Here is a 10,413-nt window from a genome sequence, read left to right as displayed (position 1 = left end):
TGAGAACCAAGGTTCTAGGTGGTCACCTCTAATTCTATGGCACCCTCTATGGATGGGTCTTATCTCTAGGACATCACTGTTTCATATAGCATAGCCTGGATCTCTAGTATAAAAAAGCTCTTGGAATTTAATTAAAGCTGGTGGCTTTACATTGACAAAAAGGACTTTAATTAATGCTTGCAAAGTCCGATCAATTATGCATATATTTTTCTTGCTAAAGCACATTAGCTTTTTTGATGCTATATTTTACAAGTTTTTCTTTATTAGTTTTCATCACTGAAGAACCCAGGATTTGAATGCCATACTGGATGACAGAAGCTTTGTTCTCTTCCTAGACCAAATCCTGTCCTGAAAATTGAATTCACTGGGAAATCAGAGATGAAACTCCAGTGATGTGCTGGCCTATGGAAGGTGGAAGGTGGGTCTACTCCTTAAGAGGAACAGAGTGAAGGGGACATCCGGATGGTGTGCAGATACCACCTAAGAGGACAGAGAGGTGCCAAGCGGTCAGGGAAAGGATAGATCATAGACAATAGTAGCAACTTTCCAATGCTGGGTTACGGTGAGCATCGCTCTTACTCATCAGACATACTCTTGTTTCAAAGAGGCTAGAGAAATCCAGCAGAGAATAAGAATTGTTTCTACCAACCACTGGTATTTCTCTATGGTGAATATTTGAATTTTTGTCAAAGCTTCTCATGCAGATTGGCAACTTCTTTGGGTGAGGTGGTGCTGTTTTCTTGAAGCAAGACTTACCCTGATTAGACATTCTAGCTGTCCTTGGAAGCAAAACTCTGCCCTTAGGTTTACCACCAGTCTGTTTTTCTCGTTGATGCTCATGCTGGTTGGGAATATGGTACCCAAGCAGAGGGGAAAAGAGGAATATTGTTGACATTGGTTTACTGTTTGGAGGAAGAGTGCTTACCACCTTTCCTTAAGAGCAGGTTGGAGATCAGCAGACATTCTCTTTTCTAGGAGTTGGCCGGGGGTCATTTGTTCACCCTGGATTTGTAAGGTGTAATTTAACTCTCCTTTTCATTTTAGATTCCCTTTAATCCTAGCACACCAATTGCTTTTTAGTAGGTTTTCTGGTTGTGTGTGTGAGTGAGTCGGAGTAGGAGTAGGAGACGGAGAATATCCCAAGCAGGCTCCACGCTCAGTGCAGAGCCTGATGCAGGACATGATTCCACAATGCTGGGATCATGATCTGAGCCGAAATCTAGAGTTGGACACTCAACTGACTGAGTCACCCATGTGCCCCTCCCCCTCCCATTTCTTGCCTCTTTTCCTGGAGCCAGTTTAAAGAAATGAATGGTACATGCCCTGCAGGATACTTCTGCCCAACTGTTTTTAAGTGTTGCAGACACAGCAGTTTTCCTTCTCACCCTTAATAGTCATAAAACAAGTGAGAGGGAATTTCTTCAAAACTGGACTGAGCATAGTCTCTCCATAGCAGGGATAAACCTTAAACAAATAAATGCAAGCCCTCATTTGCATCTGCATTGTACATGAGACCCAGTGCTTGACAGATGAAACAGTCCTAGCAGTTAAAGTGAAATTGCAAATATCAGTTGAGGTCTTCTCAAGGCTCACATGGAAGCTCAGACTCTGGGTCTCTGCAGACCCCTGTTCTCCACAGGATGGCCGGGTCACAGACATAAGGGTGCTGCACCTGATTGCTGGTCACCAATGCAGGCTGGGGTGTGAACGATGCAGGAGACAAGAGGGGTGCACACAGTCACGTAAGCCTGGAGCAGATTTCACACCTGAAATGGTGAGGATAGAAAGTCAAACCCTCATAAGTATACATCAGGAACATTTTGGGTTTTCTAGCACGGAGACTTTTTTTTTTTTAAGTTTATTTTTGAGAGTCAGACAATGGACAAGCGGGGAGGGGCAGAGAGAGAGGGAGACACAGAACCCGAAGCAGGCTCCAGGTTCCAAGCTATCAGCACAGAGTCTGACTTGGGGCTTGAACTCATTAACTATGACATCATGACCTGAGTGGAAGTCGGACACTTAACTGACTGAGCCACTCAGGCACCCCTAGCACCAAGACTTTTAAAAGACAGGAGATAAACCATCCCTTTGGTTACTAAATCTCCCTCAGTTCAAATCTCTTGATGCTTTATTTCTTTTGCTCTCTCCACTGCTTAAGTTTCACGTGATGGGTTGATGTAGGCACCAACGACAGCACTTACAAACATGTTTTTCTCTTGAGTGGTTGATTCTGTTTTCAGCCTCATTGCAGATCTCAGTTCTGGATATGTCCTGACAGGAACAGATGCTCCCCAAAGAGAAGCACCTTCTTGCCATTTTAGATGCCAGGCAACCAACAACGAGAGGGGTTAAAGTATTTCTCGGTTATATTATTATAAATAAGCTGTATATGGTAATTTTCAAGGCTTTTTGTGTCTGGATGTTAGTTCTCTCTAGATTGGTCTGACCTGCTGCTTATTTGCCCCAAGGGGGAATATAGGGAAGTTCTGGGCTCATGATAATGCACAGAGATACATCTCAGCAGTAAAGATTCTGGATCTGGTGAGGCTATCTGTTTGGCTTTTACACTTGAGCCCATCAGAACACCGTATAGATGAGCCTTGAATAACATAGGTTTGAATAGCATGGGTCCAGTTAAATGTGGATTTTTTCCCCCAACCTAGTACAGTACTATAAATGTATTTTCTCTAGGATTTTAATTTTTCCCTCTATCTTACTTTATTATAAGGATACTGTATTATATATATAATATACAAAATATATGTTAATCGATTGTTATCAGTAAGGCTTTGGTTACTGGTTTCAGTACCTCAACTTTGATGATCACTACAGTTTAGGGGCCACTCTTACCTAAAGTAGAGCAACTGGCAAGGCTTTTTCCAAAGTTGCTTTCTTGACAAGTTTTTGCCAAAGATTCTTCCTCCACCCCTCATCGTTTTTTTGTTTGTTTTTCTAGTTTATTGGGGTTGCTGGGAAGATTTTCATTAATGCCCAAGGCATTGGACACCGTTCCCATGACTTATTGCCATAAATGCTGCTCTGAATTATTAGTGGCAATTCAAACCTAGAAATAATTTTGTTTGAAAGTGTTCTGACAACTTCTGAGGCTTTCTCTGAAGGGTGTGGAGAAGCTTCCGCCCAACCTGTAGAGGGGTCTGCAAATACTAGCAAAATATTGAAAATTCTCTTTTTTTTGTTTTTTTTTTTTAGTCAAGTCTACCTGCTGGCCTTCACGGGTTTGGAGCCTCAAATTTGTATGCCTTTTAGAACTGGTGGAGATCCTGTCTTGGGAGTGTTTTTAGCATAAAGGTCACATTTTTAGACCATCTTTTGAACAGTTCTCTGAAGATTGGGACCCACGATATATTTCTGGATCCACTGAAGAGCAGCAACTCGCTCATGATGGGTGTTTTGGGAAATATGACTAATTGTTTTTTCCAGAAGATGTTCTGGGATAAGAATTATCCCTGGTTAATTATATTTCCAGCTGGCTTTAATGGCAGCATTGTGTTCAAATCACCATTCTGCAACTCTTCTTAGGTCTTGAGAATATTGGAATGGATATTTAGTTAAGTCTAGGTCTGGTACTAAACATCACACAGGGTCTTTGCACAGGCTGCCAACTTGGCAGCTTGATTTGCATGACTGCACTAAGGAACAATCCAACTGTCTGATTCTAGTGTTTTTGGCAACGGACAATAGCTGATGGGTCACCAACGTACCTAGCTCTTTGTTGTTCTTAGTCTAGAAAACTACTCGCATCTGTGCCCATCAGAAGATCTGGATTTTTCCAGTGGCAGATCCCTATGGCTGGAATAAACTTGTTCTGAGAGGCTCATATAGCAACAGGCATGAAGACTGTCTTAATATGGGCCATTGTGGCAATTTTCTGTTATCTCAAGTTGTCTAGCTTCAGTTTGCAGGACTTCAGGAAGAGGGCAGTTTTAGCTCTCAGCTATTCCAAGTCATAGCCAGATATTCAAGAAAACCAGAATTCAGCATCTAGCCCAGTTTTACAAGCAAATAAAACACTCAAAGACAGTTAATTAGAACTGAAATCTAACTTCCACAAAAAGGTGTTACTGAAATAATCTTTCTAAAATCACCTTCATTTCCATGAAGGAGAGCCAAATTAAGATTATTCTGCTCAGTTGTAGCAAACTTGGCCTAATTATTTATAGAAGCACAGCAATCGTGATTGACCATATAGTTTTTTTTTTAATCTGCTTTACTAGAACTTTTCATAAGGAGTTTCAGATTGAACTTTAACAGCCTGTCAAGGCTAAGAAGCCAAGCCAAATACTTGCCATCAGACTCCCCCAGCAATACATATAGGTTTTGGTGAATTCCTCTCTTCTCAAGGTCTCCCAAATATCCTGAGGTTCTTGGACCTGCCAGGAAGTGGCAGGTTCTTATCCACCTGGTAAGCCTGCTGGAACTCAGTAAGCAAGGTACCAGGTCAATTGTTCTAAGGGGATTCATTGGCTCTATAAAGTCAACATTATTTCCTTAAAGTTGGAACCACACCAGTTGTTTGGTCATAGTTAAGTCTCTGCAGATCTCCCTCAAATAGGACATTCTGGTCAAAGCCTTGGTAATATAACCAACGTTTATAATTGTGTCTTGACATAAAGAACAGATTCTTATTTAACTTTTGCAAATAAATACATCGCCATGAAAACAGAAGAACATTCACTTGGAGTTTCTGAATTCTGGAGGGATCAGGCCGGGAAAGAAAGATAAATGTTTCATGTTTGTTTACAAAAGTATTATTTTATCAAATTTCAGTAAGTCATAAATAGCTTAAGAGGGAAGGTTTCCTTAAACCTGGAAAAGTAAACATTAGAAAACCAGCAAAGCTTCAAACAAAAGCCATAGAATTACCTGCCTCAATTCATTCAGTCCCATGTTATTAATTCTTGTTCCATTGGAATGCAGTTTTCCCATTAGTTTCAGAAATTCTTACTCTATTTTTATGATCTTTAAGGTATCAGACACCTGTATTTGTCATTACAGTGCAACTGACCAGGAAATTCTGTGACACATACTTCAATAGTCAGAGTTACAAGTCATGACACACCAGGATATGTCAAAATCTTAGGAATTTTATATACTTTCTGGAATAGTTCTATGCCTCCCATGTAATTTGACATACTAAGTAAACAGGCCTAATTAATAAAAGAAACTTCATTTAGGAGTTGAATTTTAGGAAGTCTGTCAGAGATCAGAAGGTTTTAAACAACATGTCTACATAGGCTTACAGATCATTGCAAAAATCTAATACTTATGTATTTAGGCAAGGTGGCAATCAGATTCTAAAGGCAAATGCAGAAGATTACACAGTTGTTTCAGCTTTTAGTCAAAGACCCGTAAAGACAAAACAAACTTTTTTCTAGGCAGATTAGGTTAAAGATAAAAAAAAAACAAACCTGTTTATAATTTAGACTAAGAAAACTGTCATTTTAACAGAAAACCCAAATTCCAATCTTATACTGGGATACTTATGATATTAAGACTCATTCTTTCCAGGAAGATGAATTTTAAAAAATGATTCAATCTCTCCCTTTTTTCTTACCATGTTGATGTTGAGACCAGGACATCCAGGGAACCGTGTGGATCCGAGTTCCTGTGGCAGGTGCTGGGATGTGCTGACCAGAATCCCCATCAGAAATGTCAGACTCTGGGCTGTAGGGACACCACCGATGGTCCCCAGTTCTCTGATGCCACTGGGGGGTCGCCCTGACTGAAGACAGCTGCCTTGCCAAGGGCATGCCCTCTCCCCAGGTGCTCACATCCAATGACTGTTCAATAGGAGGGTATAGAAGTCCGACCTTTTTGTCCCAATTTAGGAGGATTCTGAAGGGCAATCCAACATTTGGAACTCCTCAGAGAGTCAGCTAAGGTTTCTGTTGATGTGCTACCACTCAACTCCTGCCTAACCTTGTTCTTACCCTCCCCTTCTCCTGGCCAGGTGCTGATCACTCCCTAATACACTTGTTTACACACTAATCTCCATAATCTTCGTCCTGACCATGCACAAAATTCCCTTCCAAAGATTCCCTTCTCACAAACCTTCTCCAATATTCCTTTTACATTCATTCAGATTTTGTCCTAAGTTTTTCCTCTCTAAATAACCAGTCTTGCTTTCCTTGCATACAGAGTTGCTACCCTTATTATTTCTAGTCATCTTTAGAACTTAGTATGGAACTATCTGACTTTCAGTAAACACAGGCGGGAGTTCTACATCTAATGCTAACACCTGTAAAGTCCTATTTATTTTAAATTTTTTTAACGTTTATTTATTTTTGAGACAGAGAGAGACAGAGCATGAATGGGGGAGGGTCAGAGAGAGAGGGAGACACAGAATCTGAAACAGGCTCCAGGCTCTGAGCTGTCAGCACAGAGCCCGACGTGGGGCTCGAACTCACTGACCGTGAGATCATGACCTGAGCCGAAGTCGGCCGCTTAACCGACTGAACCACCCAGGCGCCCCCCTATTCATTTTAATTAAACAACCTTAAATTATCCTTTATATCAGATGTTTTCCCAGATCACAAAGCCTTTAACATTTGGGCTAGTTTCCATTTTTCTGAGTTTTAGAATGCCCAATTCTCACAAGGGCTTGCCTTTAAACCAACTAAGCAGAGCACTTTTACAAATTAACTTCAGCAATACCACCTGGAGGTAGACAATACCCCCCTGGAGGTAGACATGTACAACTACGCAAACAGGATGCAAACAAAATCTTACAGCCTTTGTTTTACTAATATTTATGGAGAACATGTTAAGAGCCCAATTTTCAAATCTCCCTTTTACAAATCTAATTACAAGATAGAATTGGGATTTCAGGATAGGTTAGTCATTTTTCTTCAGAGTCTAATAAATGTTGGCAAGCAGTGTAACAACAAAAACCATCTTATTTCTTTTCATGGGTTTACAACTCAATGCTCCCCAGTTTTGGAGGGTACAGCCCAAAGGGCTGCATTTGGGAATCAAATTGTCATTTCCTATTTTCTAATTAGAACACAGCTGGTTTTATCAAAACCTACTCACAGCTGCAGCAGCAAACAAACCAAATGAAGCCCAGGGTACCTCTGTGAGCATTCTTCTCCCAAAGTCAGGGCTTCACCGATGGAACCACACAACTTCCTGTCACCCCTTTCTAAATCATGCAAGGAAAAGGAGGCTAAGAAATCCAAACCAAACAGGAAGAAGAAGTAAACTTGGGTGCTGTTGCACATGAAATACTCACCAAAAGAGGTCTGTCGAAACCGAACCCCCAAACTGTTTGCTTGCTGCAGGAGTTAACACCGAAGGTCTATGGCACCCAGTTGGGGTCTGTGCCCCAGGCAGCCCCTAAGACGCAGAGCCTAGAGGTTGCTTGGACTTGTCACTGGACTCCCGTGACCAGCTGGGGGCTGACAACACACTGGCAAAAACTCCCAGGCAGCAACTCAGCTTTGTTACCAAACTCAAGTTCTCCTGCCTGGTGTACAGCAAAGCCGACCATGGAGACATAGAGGGTTCAGCAAAGAAAAATCTTGTTGGAGAGGCAGTCAAACTAGGAGACTGGACAGCGAGCCTCCAACCCACCTCCTGGAAGGAGGAGAGTCAGGGAAATTTAAAGGCAGATGGAAAGAGGGCTGAGTAAAAAGCTGCAGCTGGGCTTAGTAGGCACATTAACCCTTTGGTTACCAGCTTTAAGCTCACTGTATTAAAACACTTTCGCCCATACACTTCAGTTGAATCAGTGCAAGCCTCATTGTCCGTGGCTTCCAGGATTCCTTGTTCAATTCCATCCCTAACAGCTACGTGTACGTGCTCCTCGCTCCTCGTGGGCATTCGAATGCATTCTCTACTTCATACGGCATATGGGGAGGCGTACAATTGGGAGATGATGTGGGTTCACGCCTTAATTCCGCCCCTGTTACCCTGAGTAACTCAGGGTTTTTAAAAATTTTTATTATGGGGTGTTTTTGAATATTTTGCATGTGACTAAGGATTACATGAGAAAATGACTTAAAAAAACCTTTTCTGTCAACTTCAAATAAGTAGCTAGTGATAATGGATTACAATGGCATCTAAAGCTCATTTGAAATTTTAGTCTTGGAGTAGCCTCACTAATGAACCCGGGATCCCCCACACTTAGGCTTTCTCCAAGTCTTGCATGGCTTGTCTGTCCTTGGTCACAGGGACTGGAGTGCTGCTTTGTCCCTTCTCAGCAGAGACTCTCAGAAGACCACCTGGTCATCACCACGCTCAGCCAGCAGTTAAGACGTGTCATAGTAACTACTGATTTCTGGTAAAAGTGGAGGGTGCAGACAGTTCTCAGGGAGGTACAGTACTCATAAGGGCTGCTCTGTCCATGCCTGGCAGGTGTTGTGGTGAAACATTCTTGGTGAAGCTTACTGTTGTCTAGAAGATTGGAGCACTTGTGACTGCCCACACAGGTGCCATTAGGACTGAGAGTGAGCTTGAAGTTGGCCTAAACCCATGTGGAGATAACAGGCAGCATTCACAGAGAGGTCAGGACTCAAGGACGGGCACCTGGGTCCCATCTCTAGCTCTAGTTCTTCCAAAGGCCTGTGGCATGGCCCGGAGGGTCCCCCTTCTCTCTCAGTGAAAGCAATAATTATAGCTTTGGTTTTACAGTAATGCTTACCATTTGCCTTAAACATCATCACAATTATTTTGATCAGATTGGGATAATCAGTCCCCATCAGGCCCATATATTAAATCTTGGCTGAGGAAGTTTCAGCTTCTTCTGTGCCAGCAGATGAGGCTGACAGCGACCTGGAGAACAGATTCTAATGAAAACATAAGCAACTGGCTAGTCCAGGGTTAATAAGGAAAGAAATAGTAGTTACAATTTGTCGAGTGCCTAATAATTACTAATGTACATACGTCATCACATTTATTCCCAACAATCCTACAAAGAAGATACTCTCATTTTGCAGATGACGAAATGGAGTCACTGACAATTGTCTTTGGAAAATATTGACTTCTGTATTACAAGGGAGAAAATCTTGGAATAAATTGATTAATAATAATCTTCTAATGTATTTAATTTTTTTAATGTTTATTATTTTGAGAGAGAGAGAGGTAGAGAGAGAGCAAGACACAAAATCTGAAGCAGGCTGCAGGCTCTGAGCTGTTAGCACAGAGCCTGATGTGGAGCTCCAACTCATGGACTGCGAAACCATGACCTGAGCCAAAGTTGAATGCTTAACCGACTAAACCACCCAGGCACCCATTAATGTATTTTTTTAAAAATTTGTTTACTTATTTTTAAGTAGTCTCTAAACTCAATGTGGAGCTCAAACTCATGACCCCGCAATCAAGAATTGTGTGCTTTTCTGAGCCAGCCAGACACCCCTCTTTTAATGTATTTTTTTCCCAAACAATTCCTGTCCAAAGAGGTTTGATTTCTTGTTTCAACAAGATGCAAATGTATGGAACACTTCCCTTTGTGGACGTTTTCAGCTGACCCTCTGATGGATTTCTTCTAGTCCTTGAAAGATAGGACTGTAGACATAAAAAATTATAAGTACACATGAACACAAACACCTGCTTAGTGAAATTATTTTTTATTAGTTGATTTTTATGTAAAACACACAACAGATCAGATTCAGAATGACTTGAGAAAAGAAAGAGGAGGAAGAAACTCAAGTATACTTATTGCCTACAATGGCTAGATGGCTGGGAGTGTCTTAGGGGGTTGAGGAGCAGGGGAGTCTGGACCCAATGGAAAAACACATTAGGTTTAAAAATTGTTGCATGGAGTTTGCATTGATATGAGGTCCAGGTTGTTTGTAGAGGCTTCCTCCTCATGGGGAGTCCCACCCACTAGCCCTGTTGTGGACCACTTACACACACTATCTCATGAATGGGGTGCTCTATCTTAGACAAAGTTGCTATCCATTTCACACACTGAGACTGGACATGCATTCTGTGACCTGAAAATGGCTATCCCTTTGATTTAACATTCATTTTATGGGTATAAAAGCTCACCCCTCTGACAGCCACCAGTTTGTTCTCTGTATTTATGATTCTATTTATGTTGCTTGTTTTGCTTTTTATTTTTTAATTTAATTTAATTTTTATTTATTTATTAAAAATTTTTTTAATGTTTTTTAAATTTATTTTTGAGACAGAAAGAGACAGAGCATCAGTAGGGGAAGGGCAGATAGGGAGGGAGACATAGAATCCAAAGCAGGCTCCAGGCTCTGAGCCATCAGCACAGAGCCTGATGTGGGGCTTGAACCCACAAGCTGTGAGATCATGACCTGAGCCAAAGTTGGACGCCCAACTGACTGAGCCACCCAGGTGCCCCTTGTTTTGTTTTTTAGATTCCACATATAAGTGAAATCATATGACAAATATGGTATTTGTCATTCTCTGTCTGAATTATTT

Source organism: Prionailurus viverrinus, chromosome B1 (genome assembly GCF_022837055.1).
Source record: "Prionailurus viverrinus isolate Anna chromosome B1, UM_Priviv_1.0, whole genome shotgun sequence".
Classification (NCBI taxonomy): Eukaryota; Metazoa; Chordata; class Mammalia; order Carnivora; family Felidae; genus Prionailurus; species Prionailurus viverrinus.
This window is presented reverse-complemented; position numbering follows the sequence as displayed.